This window comes from Tetrao urogallus (assembly GCF_951394365.1).
Source record: "Tetrao urogallus genome assembly, chromosome: 12".
NCBI lineage: Eukaryota > Metazoa > Chordata > Aves > Galliformes > Phasianidae > Tetrao > Tetrao urogallus.
Genome location: NC_136825.1, coordinates 8469710 through 8481425, shown reverse-complemented (window position 1 = coordinate 8481425; position 11716 = coordinate 8469710).

Genomic DNA, 11716 nt, shown 5'->3' with positions numbered 1-11716 from the left:
TTGGATTATTTGCAAATCATCACATGCAGTTCGTGCCTGACCTTGCTTGTATCAGAACTTGTGCAAGATTAGTATATCTTATTGAATGGTCACCACAATGCATCCAGTGCAAGTATGTGAACTTTCTGCTGATGTTGGATACATGCTGTTTTTCATTCCAAAATGGTGGAGGGTGGAGGAAACTTGGGAGGCAGGGTGGAGAAAGAGAATGCTGAGGGGCACAGTGCTAAAGGAGAGAGGATGAATTGTCATCTGGTAAACCTGCGTTCCAGTCATGTCTTTTTTCTTTTTTCTTTTAAGGTTCAACCTTTCTGAGAAGCCTAGGGTAAGCAGTAACTAGCAAAAATTTATGATATAAAGTGTTTCTAAGATTGCAATACTGTGATTCATCTGAGATGCTTCTTGTTTAGAGGATTACTTGTTTTTTCTAAAGTTAAACTGTTGGTAGTAGGTAAAATTTGTTTTTTGAATTGGATATATCTGCAAACATTTTTTCTAATATTTTTTTGTTGAGGAATGGTTTTACCTAATTGAAGTTTTCTTGTTTTAATTTTACTTGCAATTAAGATAAAGGTATTTTCTCTAATCAAAACTTGAATTGTGAGTAATCAGTTAAATATTTCAATGCTTTTTTAATGATTGATGTTTTTTTTTTAATCTGCGTAATCCATTATTTGACATCAGAGTTGAACAATTTGTATTAATCTTGTTTAGACGTACTCTTAAGTGATTTAGCACAGTTAACTTCTGAACAAAAGGCAATACACTGCAGACAGGTGACTTTTAAATATATAAAACTATGTTGTATCAAACAGAAAGTCAGTACAAGTGCCTGGGCTTCTCTAATACTAGAAGCAACGGAGGGTGTTCCAGATTTGAACCTTACATTGCAGTTCTTGGATCAAGCAATGGAATTACACTGACAGGTAGAAAACTGGTAACAAAACCAATGTCTTTGCATTTTTCGTGGGTTTTGTGTCTATGGTGCATTTTCACTTAAAATTAAGAGTTATTAATGAGGTTAAAGAAAACTTGCCTTTCTAGACCAATAATGGTTTTCCAGTTACGTTTTATTGTAGTTTGTTGAAAGTTAGCACCAAAGGTAATGTCAATTTAAAAAAATAGATTAGAACATAGAAGCTAACTTCTGTTGTTGAGCTGAGAGCATCAACATTTTATTAAGGTGGAGTCTCACTGGGTTTAATGCGTGTATGAAATGTAAATGACAGTTCCACGTTCAGTGTGGCATGAAATAAGTTTCTTGAAATCAGTGTAGTTGCTTTAGCCCTTCTGTTTTTCAGCAGTCCACTTGAAAGTAGCACAGACATATGTAGACTGGAGTTGTAAACAGACATTAAGGCAGTTTGCATAAATATTATTAAAAAAAGAAAAAGCCTTATTAAAATACAGAATCTTGTTCTGCAGAAGATGAATACTTCTGGAATGGAGCCTGCAGAAGTTAGGCGTCGGGAAAGAGGTTAGGGTAAGCATAGGCTTTCCATTATGAGTATATCCTGATGCTGGTTAATGAGAGGACTGCAATAACACGTATGAAGGAGAATGTCCTGTTCCTCTTCTGTAGTCCCTGTGATGATTCTGGTTCTCCGATTTCTCAGAGGTATGTATGGGAGATTTCGTGCATCTGCAAGTTTGTGAATTTGGTATCTTTAAAATCCAAACACCTTTCCTTACCTGGACAAAAGGTAACTTTGCAGGGCCTGTTCTGGAGTGAGATTGCAGAAAGCTTCTTATCTTTAGCTGGAATGACAAATGCTTACTTAGTATGAATGATAGTTATATTTCTAATATTGTATAATACTTCATCTTATATGTAGTATTCCTGTATGACTTTGAGTGCTATTACATGGTAAATAAGTTTTCCTGAGTTGAGAACAGTATTTATTACTTACAGCACTCATGACTTGAGCTTAGCACAGCTTTCAGGGTAGAATTCAAAGAGAATATGATTTTAAAAAGTTTTTTAAAAGAACTACTATCTGATAACTTTGTAAACAGGAAGACAAATGTAAATTTGTAATTTCCTTATTTTGGGGACCAAAGATGATTTTAGTATTGTACAGTATATACTTTCTTAAAATCTAAGTTAAGCATTTATTACTCTACAGAGACATTATTTGCTATCTGGTTTATAGAAAAGGGAAATAAAGTAGCTATGAGACAACTAAAATTGAAACACTGAGTTCATTTAACATAAGCATTCTTAATTCCACCCCCTTTACAATTACAATTTCATGTGGTGTATCGAAGAAGCAGTAATCTTTATTGTTAAGATTGTTATCAAACCTGCAGCCATTAAAAGAGTAGAATTAAAAAAAAAAAAAATGAAATCTTTACGGAAGAAAATGAGTCAGAAAGGTTTTGTGATTTGCCTTTTTGAAATTTGCTTAGAAAAGTGGCACTAAGTTACTTCTTCCAGCCAGCTAGTCTTGCTGGCTTTCCTTAGTTTCAAGTGTGCTGTTTAGCTCTACAAAGGGATCCAAAAACCACTGTAAATAAAATAAAATGAAAGCTAAACAGATGAATCTCGTGGGAATAGGATGCTTGAAATGGTAATGGCATTCTGATTAATCCTCTTAAGTCAAAACTGAGCCCTCAGATTTGCCATCACCATGTATTTCTGTGTGTAAAAATGAGGGTAAATATTGCATGCTATGCACAGGCTTGAAAGATCAGTTAACATGAAATGATGGGAGCAACAGAGTAACTGTTGTATGGTGTTGTAAGAATAGGTATTTTCCTGTTAATACTCTGTTCAGTTTGGGCAGTCTTAGTTCAGGTTTATCGTGCATTCACTTGATGATATGCAACTGCCTGCTATAGAAGTAAGTTTCTTAAATGATAATTAAGAATGATTTGGCAGCTTAATTGCTTCTTAGTAAAGTTGATTCCTACCTACACTCTGCTTGCTCCTTTCGTTTTGTAAATTCATGCCTCATCTGTCTTGTTTTATATCTAGTTTTTGTTAACCGTTCTGCCTTGATATGTATAGTGACTGCTTCAATCTGAGGAAGATAAGAATAGTGTTTTCTATGTCCTGCTTGAGTATGGTACTCTTCCCATCTGTGATAGCTTATAATGTTTGGGGATGGATCTGTTGGGGGATTTTTTTTTTTTTCCCCCTGTGGACTTTGGAAGCCATCTGGCATAATACTGCTTGTGTTTCTTCCTGAGTTTCCTATAAGGAACCATATGCTCAGAGGTTATTATTAGCATCATCTGCCATCTACCTCTGCCTTTTCTGAGAGACAAGGTGCTGACCTTTGAGATTTGATGCCTGTATCTCAGTCTGTTCTGTCCATCATTGGCTTTATATTCAGAAGTATGGCATCAGCAGTGAGCTGTGCCTTGGAAACAACTCGTCATCTTCTGTTGTGTCTCTTAGGTGAGAATTTAAATAAAATCAGTAACATGGGGTGCTTCTTCATAGGCTTCATCATGTGATTCATTGTGCGTCTCGTGATATTATCTAAACTGATTTAATGTATTTGTTTATATTTCACTATTGAGTCTAGAAAGAGGAGGGGAGAAGTGAGGAAAAAATCCAATTTGTTAATTATGTATTTCTTTTCCCTCCGTGAATTACATTGTACCACGTGATGATTGTCCCTTCTTAGTACAGCAGGCTTGCTGTTTCTTAAAGTGCTGTGAACCACACCGGAAAATTGATCTACTGTAACCTGTGTGTGGACTGTTAATAATTGAGTCAACCTTCAATTTCCCATAAACTTATAGGATCCTAAACAAGTCTGACATTTGCCATCTTTGTGCTATTTTGGGAACATGCAGGTACAGCAAATGCTTATGTAATATATGTGGCTTTATAATGCAGCGCCCCCCCTTCTTCAGTCTGTGTTCTAAATCTGCTGTTTTCTTGTCCTGTGATGTACTTGTAAGCATTCCCACATGTGTAGGTTCCCTTTTTCTTTTTCCTTTTTCTTTTTTTTTTTCCTTTTTTTTTTTTTTTGACCGGGGAGTGTTTGTGGGGCATAAACCTCTCCATCTTAGTAGCAATTCAAACTGGGTAGAAAATAATGTGCTCTCTCCTCCTTTGATGAGATTCTGAACAGTTTTGTACGTGAAAATCGTACAGCCTTGTGCTGAAAGCTCTGGAGCCAAACATCCTGAGTTAGGATAGATGAAAAATTAGGCACAACTATGAATTTGAGATGTGGTAAAGGGTCAGAAGAAGAGAGACAACCAGATTTGATGTTCAGTAACCTGGCATTTTGAAAATGATGTGTGAACTTGAATAATCCCCTACTGCAGAAGGAAAAATATCTTCCTCACATCTTAGTGGAGATGGAGACATTTGGACTTGGTTTAAAAAAAAAAAAAAGTAGGCTTAGAAGTGTTCTTATCTCCCTAATTCCAGGGCCGTGCTGGCCATACAAAGTGGTAGGAGAGATTTGACACCAACATTGTTAATGGCGTGCCTTAAAGCTTGAGGTATGTTGGCAAATAATGTGATTATCTAATGACTTCTACTCAGCTGAAGTGTAGCACTTGGTTCACAGTGGCCTGCAGGACCTCCAGGAGCTTACATCAGGAGGACTCTTACCTGGAGGAAGGCATTCTTTCAGGCTGGGATTTCTGCCTAGTCCCACTGAGACAAGTAAAGCTGTCATGTAGCATTCCTGAACCTGGGACTTTGATTTTGTCGTTTATAAGATAAAGTATTCGGTTTGTTTGGGGGGGGCTTTTAACTAACAAAGATCAAAAGAACGTGTAGATACAGATATGTATTTTAATCTTAATGGCAATGAAAGTAATCGTTTTCTATGAATCTGAAATGGGTACAAAACCCAGCAGAATGTTCTGCTTTTTGCCTTTAACACTTTTTGGAAAAAAAAAATCTAGCTTTATTTTAATAGAAGGAGTTGATTAAAAATGAATTCACACAGATATTCAGGAAATCTCTGAGTTTTTTCTGATATTTTCCATTTTAGCCACTTACTTAAATTGGTATTTGATAGAGCCAGAGGAGTACTGCCCCGCCTGGGAAGGTTCCTTTGTTGCTTTGGTCTTATTTTTGCATTATATTTTTAAAATCTGCCCATAGTTTAGCCATTTGTATTCCATAAATAATCTGTCTTAAAATCTGCTTACACTGTGATTTATAGAAGCCTTTAATTTAGAATATACAACACAATCCAATTTTCTTTTGGGAATATTCAGCTTTAAGAATTGTTCTTATGTATGCCCAGAAGTAGAGTAGAAGTAGTTGTCTGTTTATCATGAGAATGTGGTGAGGTGAAGTTCCCTATCCAGAGTCCCAGTACACCTCTTTCAAAAGCGTGCTGGGTGGATGACTTAGTGAAATTGCCTTTTAATCTCTGTGGGTTAATAAATATTTTTTTTTATAACTAGCCACAGATATTCCTTTTTAAATTATGCTTGGCAAACAGAAGATATTTAATTTTATATACAATATACATAGTTACCTTGATTGACATATTTATAACAGAGCTTTGAGTTTACTATTAAGGTTTTATCTGTATGCTGTGGTCTTCATGGGTAGAAGTTATAAAAAGCCAGTTAGCCTATATGGAAGGATATAGAAACTATCTTCATAAATTCCGAAGGAGGACATCAGAGCATTTCAAAAAGCAATAGCCAGACCTTACTCAGAGAGTATCTGTTTTTCCTTGTCTTTCACTGGGGCTGGTCCCTGCAGCTATTTTAATAACATCTGGATGTGAGTAACAGAATGAAATACGACTGTCTGCCTTTTCTGCCTGTCAAGGACTATTGTCTAGAATATGGGAAGTTTCAGGGTATTGTGTTTGTTTTGCTTCGGACAAACGTCTCAATAGACATATTTAGTTAAAAACTTCATGTGTTTGAAAGAAAATACCTTCTGTTAACTAGGCTGATTTATCACTTTTGGTAACCTTTTAATCCCAAAGGATTACAATCAAAGTACTTCTAGCAATGTTACATTTATCCAGATGTCTACAGGTTGAAGTGGTTCTAGCTAGCACCCTTTTATTACAACAGTTGCTACCTTCATTTTCTGTTTATTCTTCAATCTCAAATGTTTACCAGTTTCTCCTTGTTGGATTATTGCAGAGGGAGGGTGTATCTTAGCACTACAGTTCATCCAGCTTTAATTCATGTCACAGTTCTAGAGTAAGAAGATATTGTGACTTACATATTGTGGCCAATTAATTGCATTTTAAATGATGTCTGTACTTAAGATATAACAGTTTTGGCATAACGAATGACTTAGCTAATCATTTTATCTGTCTAGGCTTCTGTGTTACTGTCATTTTGAAACTATTTGTATATGTTGAAGTTTGTAAGGGTTCGGGAACCCACACTAAAATAGTAAACTATGTATTTATTTCTCAATCTGCAATTTGTTTGCTCAGTTATGATTTGAAAGTTGACACTTTGTACGTCTTTTCACAGAATTGTAAACAAATACCGAAATACTGCTTCACCTAGGGTGCCTTCCATGTGTGGTATAACACCTGTCATCCACAGCAACTGAGATGTAAATTTATTAAACCAGTAAACACTATTTTTGTAATGCGAGTCCCTATTATATCTCTGGTTTTGTTGTGCTTTGTTTCTGCTAAAACAGTTTATTGCTACTGGTCGTTGTCTTACCTCTGTGTGCTGTGTAGCAAATTTCTTCTCAGAATGTGAATCAGAAGATTGTCTCATTTTTTTGCTCTGCCTTCAAGTGCTACCTGAAAGATGAAGTTGAAGCACATTGCTGAAGTGAAGGTATTTCAGCTCTGTTTCCTTGACATGTGTATAAAGAAGTGCTCAGTGTGGGATCTCTGTATCCTTGGTGCTAATTTGGGCTCCTCTAGAGAAACACAGTAGATGCAATCTAAACATTCCTAACAGTAGCTATATGTATGCTTAATGGTGTCTGAGGAAGGAACATCTGGGCCTGGATGTAAGACTTCTCCCTCGGGTATAGTTCCTATACTGACAGGTTTGTAGTTGTGAACAGCTCAGAAATGTCAGTCAAAGGCAGTGGGTTAGAGTTGCATCTCGGGGCTGAGCAAAGGGGGTGCAGTTTTTCTTCTGACTTATGAGTATGCTTCTGCTATGTAATACCCTTAGTGTTTCACTTTTGAAGTACAAAAAATTATAATATATTGCCAAGGAAAATCTCTTAAGTGTTCTGTATATGCTGCTGCAAATGCAGAAACTGGCTCTGTTGTCCTTACTCAGGCAAAGTTCCCCATTGACTTAGGAGACTGCAAGATCAGACATCCATTTATCACCAAAAGCATGTTCTGATTCAAGGATTTGAAGAATCTCACAAGCTAACTAATGTTAGTATAGAGCCCATGTACAGCCTTGAAGCAATCTCACGGTATTTGGTAAGTATTTTTAGTGTTTTGAATTAGATTGCACGCAGACCAGCTGATAAACTCAGTGCTGTCTGTAGAAATACCAACTGGCTGTGATCACTGTCTTGTCACTGTTAACAGCAGTAGCTCACATGTGTAAGGATAGCATCTTCCAGCTCTGTTTGTGAATGTCATGCTGTTAACGTGCGAACAATTTCAAAGGCAACTGTACGAGAAAACACAACCCCTAACTTGTTTTTTTTATACCAATAATGGGTTTTCAATATGTTGTGCCCTTGTTTTCTGTTGGTTTAAAGCTAAACAAAATCACGCGTTGAAGAATGATCTTGGAATACAGCAGTCCTTATTTGAAAAATCTATACAATTCTAGTGTAATTTAAACGGTGTATTTATCAGTTTAAAATGTCATTTTACTTTTCCAGTCTTTTGTATATGGGCACGTTACTTTTTGTAAATTTTTAATTTAGATGTCTTTGTCATTTTTCCTTCTGATATTTGACAATTTGAGCTCTGTGGATTTTCATGGTACTCTTCTGATTATGTCTTCATAGTGTTTAAAGTCTGTATTTTTGTATGTAGGGAAAATTGTAGTTTTCTAACACTTACTTTGATCAATATAGTATGAAATCATTTGTGAAGGATTTCCTGTTTAATAAATGGACGTATTAAAGTATTAATGATTGTCTTCATCTGTAAAGGCAATATATAAGTTCAGTGTTACGGTTGATTAGTTGATTATGCAGCAAGTGCAGTTGCTAAATGCATTTTCTATGCAAGAAAATGTCGTGGAGTTAAAAAAAAGAACAAAAACACAACAAAACAGCTGAACAAAAGACTTCTGCCTGAGGTTTCTATGACTCTGGAGGTTTCTGTGGCACACTGGAACAACAAAACACTGTATTTTGGGTTTGCAGCATCGTGCTCTGGACTGAGAAGGGATTTGAGGACCAAAATGTGCAGTGAGTGGTAGTGCTCTGCCATCTCCTGGGCTAAAGGTCACGTATCTTACCTTGATGCGACCAGTATTTTGGGTGTTCAGATGGCTTTGGTGCACAGATGGCTGAGTGAGTGTTGTGGGAATGTGGATTGCATGCTTGAAAGTCTGCAAAGGAGGATAGCAAGTGGGGGGGAGGTTGGTGGCATTAGTTGGGATGTGTCAGTGAGCTTTTGTGGAAGGATTCAGTATGGACGGACATGTGCTTGTGCATCTCTTCACCAAGATAGACTGGTTCATTTTGCTCGTGTAGGTGCTCAGCAGTGGTAGGTTTAACAAGTTGTGGTATTACATCTGTTGTACTCGCCTAGAGATCAGACCTTAAAGTAACTGATGCTGTTCAAGTAACCAAATGGTTAGTGCTGGATGTAGTGGCATGTTGCTGCTGGCATGGTGTTCCCTGGTCAAGAGAAGCTTTATCAGCTGTGGAATAGAACAAATCACGTTTACTTTGTCTGTCTTTTAAACAGTGAAGAATGAGTTTATTCTCCTGGGAAGACTGTGATTGATTTCTTATTTAATGAATGTCGTGGATTGGGCTAACTAAATGTGATGGGCAACATGCAAAATACATAAAAGCACAAGTATTGCCTGATTCAGAATGAATGCTGGTATCACTGTTCTCTTTTTCAAGGTAATAGGTGGAAAAGGCAAGTTTTCTGAGTGTATGTAATCTTTTTGTTTTATCTTCTAAGTTTTACACAGCATTCAGAGTACTGTGACATCTTCCAGTAAAGGTGCTGCAGTGGAGGTGAGTGTGCTTTATTTTTCTAAACAGTTCTATTTATTTAGAAAAAGCAAGAGGTGTTTGCATCCTGACTTTTAAACCAGTACTCCTGATAAAAAGGAGTCCCAGATACCTTGTAAGAAGACTCATATTCTCAGTACTTATGTAAATTTCTTGTGCTTCCTTAACATAAGCTCAGAAAGAGTTCCAAGGCTGCTAGGTGAATCATATGTAGAAATATAGGATGGTATGTGCCTTGTCTTTGCTTTTAGGGGACAGTTTGTGTCCTGATTGTTGAAGTCACTTTTTTAATCTCTCAAAAGTCAAAATTACAAGCTACCTGTTAGAAGGTTTATCTGAGCCTACGAGCAATACGTATTGCCTTGTTTTACACATTATAGAAGCGTAGGTATCAAGAATATGCATTACCAGTATCTGGCTGCAAGTACATACTCACTTCCTGATGCAGACCACTGTTTTCCTAGCAGGGGAAGATGCAGCTGTAAAATATAGGCTTAGAAAATTGTACGGTGAACAAAAGCATAATGAATTAAAAACATCTGCTTGCTATGCCAAGCATTAAATAGTCATCTGCTTTTAAGCACACCAGGCTGGTGAAAGCATGCTTCTCAAATACCACGTGGGCTGAGATGGATCGCTTAGTAGTACCTTGGAAATTATTTTGTTAATTGGAAATGTAAGGCTTTCAGGACTTTGAATAGCACAGGTGAAAAGCAGCCTGAAGTGGAGTAATGTACAGCGTGCGCAAAGGACAGCAGAGCCTGAATTGAAAGGGTGCTGGGAAAGGTCTTCTGAATTCCCAGGTTTCGCTATTGCTGAGCGCTGTTCAGCATGCACAGAAATTCAAAATGGAGATTGTTGTGTTCTAGTTGTAATGAAGGCATACATCAACCTGTAGCTTTTTGAACAGCTCCTGTTTGGAATGAGTGTTGTCACTGAAGAAACACGTTTGGTTATGATACTGCTGGCACACCAAAAACATTTAAATAAGACTGCACACCATAGGCGTAACATTTGGCAAGAGTGTGGAGAAACCAGTGCTCCCACTCCTTTTGATCTTTACAGTCCAGAAAACAAGCCAAACAAAAACCAGGCAGACTGCTTCTGCCATCCACCGGACTTTAAAGTATTGGCTTTAAAGGAATTATTTTTAATTGGATTTTATTTTCTGAAATGCTGTTCATAAAATACCCAAATGCATTTTATTTCAATCGTGGGAATAGATCTTTTTATTTAAAAGGCTGGAATCAAGCAACCACTCGACCCTGGGAGCTAACTGCTTAGAAATAAATGAAATCATCAAGTGCTTGCATTGTCTGAACAGGCAATTCAGCACATGCCTAATGAAGTCCTGAAGCAACTTTTGTTTGTTGTGAGCAAGATTGCTTTTTCCTGTTGATTTTGACTATTCTGATGGGTAAATTTAACAAGCATTTATACTGACTGTGTGTCTTTAAAGGGTAAATCCAAAAGGGAATCTTATTTTACAATGTTGTTATCTGCCAAATGAGGTCACTACATATGATGCCTACTACATACGCTAAAACAAATGCTTGGTTATTTATTTATTATTTGCTTAAGTAAGGATGAAGATTTTCCTTGCAAAATATGTAGCCATGTGTGATTGGCTGCCAGTGCTGTCCTCTGCATCTCCAGAATACAGTGTCCTTTGTGTCAGAGTTGCCTGAAATAGTGTTATTCCCACTGTTCAGAGGCAAGGATGAGATATTTAAGTAAAGACACCCAGTGTTTCTATTAAAAGAGATTTAATCCAGCATGGTTTCTAAATATTAACCATGTGCTAGTTTCTGGCTGTGGCATGCAGTACACTTAAAAAAATAATAAAAAAATACAAATAAATTGAATATAAAAAGCCCAGATCTCCTGATGTCACAGTGAGTGTCAGAAAAACATGACAACAGAGAGGAAAGAGAGGATTTCAAATAAGAAAAGGTCCAATGAGCTCTTTTCAGAAAAGCAAAGATTATTTATCACATCTGGAAGCAAACATCTGGTTTGCTTTTATTCCCTCAGTGGTGTGAGAACAGGAGTTGTAGAAGCTGCCTGGTAGACATCTCCAAATCTGGCCAGCACCTTCCCAAGCACCAGCTCACTGTCAGGTACCGTGCTTTTGCCTGTTAGCAGCCAGCTGCCAGCAGGGAATTGGAACCCAAGCAGTCATTTTGTTCCAAATGAAATCTGCTTTTGCTGTTTTAGCTCTGTTTTCATTTATTGTTAGTACCATCTGCTCTCACTTTAATTATTTTTTTAAGCAACATGTTCTGCTGTATTAATTATTTTAATGTATACAGGTTTCTTTGAAACATACCTGATGCCATGTATGAGAAGCATGCCATGTTGTTTCCAAGTGATACACGCTTATGTGTTGGCACACAATTTGCAAGTTAAGTTGTGCTACCCATGAAAACATGTTCTTGTAAATTCAGGTTTTTCCCAAAAATATTAAAGTAAATCTTGTCCTTGTGAGGCGAGGGTGAGGGCTGAGGACATGGATTTTGTGCATTCTTTATTTTGGAGGTTGGCTTTTTTACCTCTTCACAGTGGGAAGGAAGTTGCCCTCTGGAAGTCCAGGTATCCTGAGTTTTTCCGGTACAATCA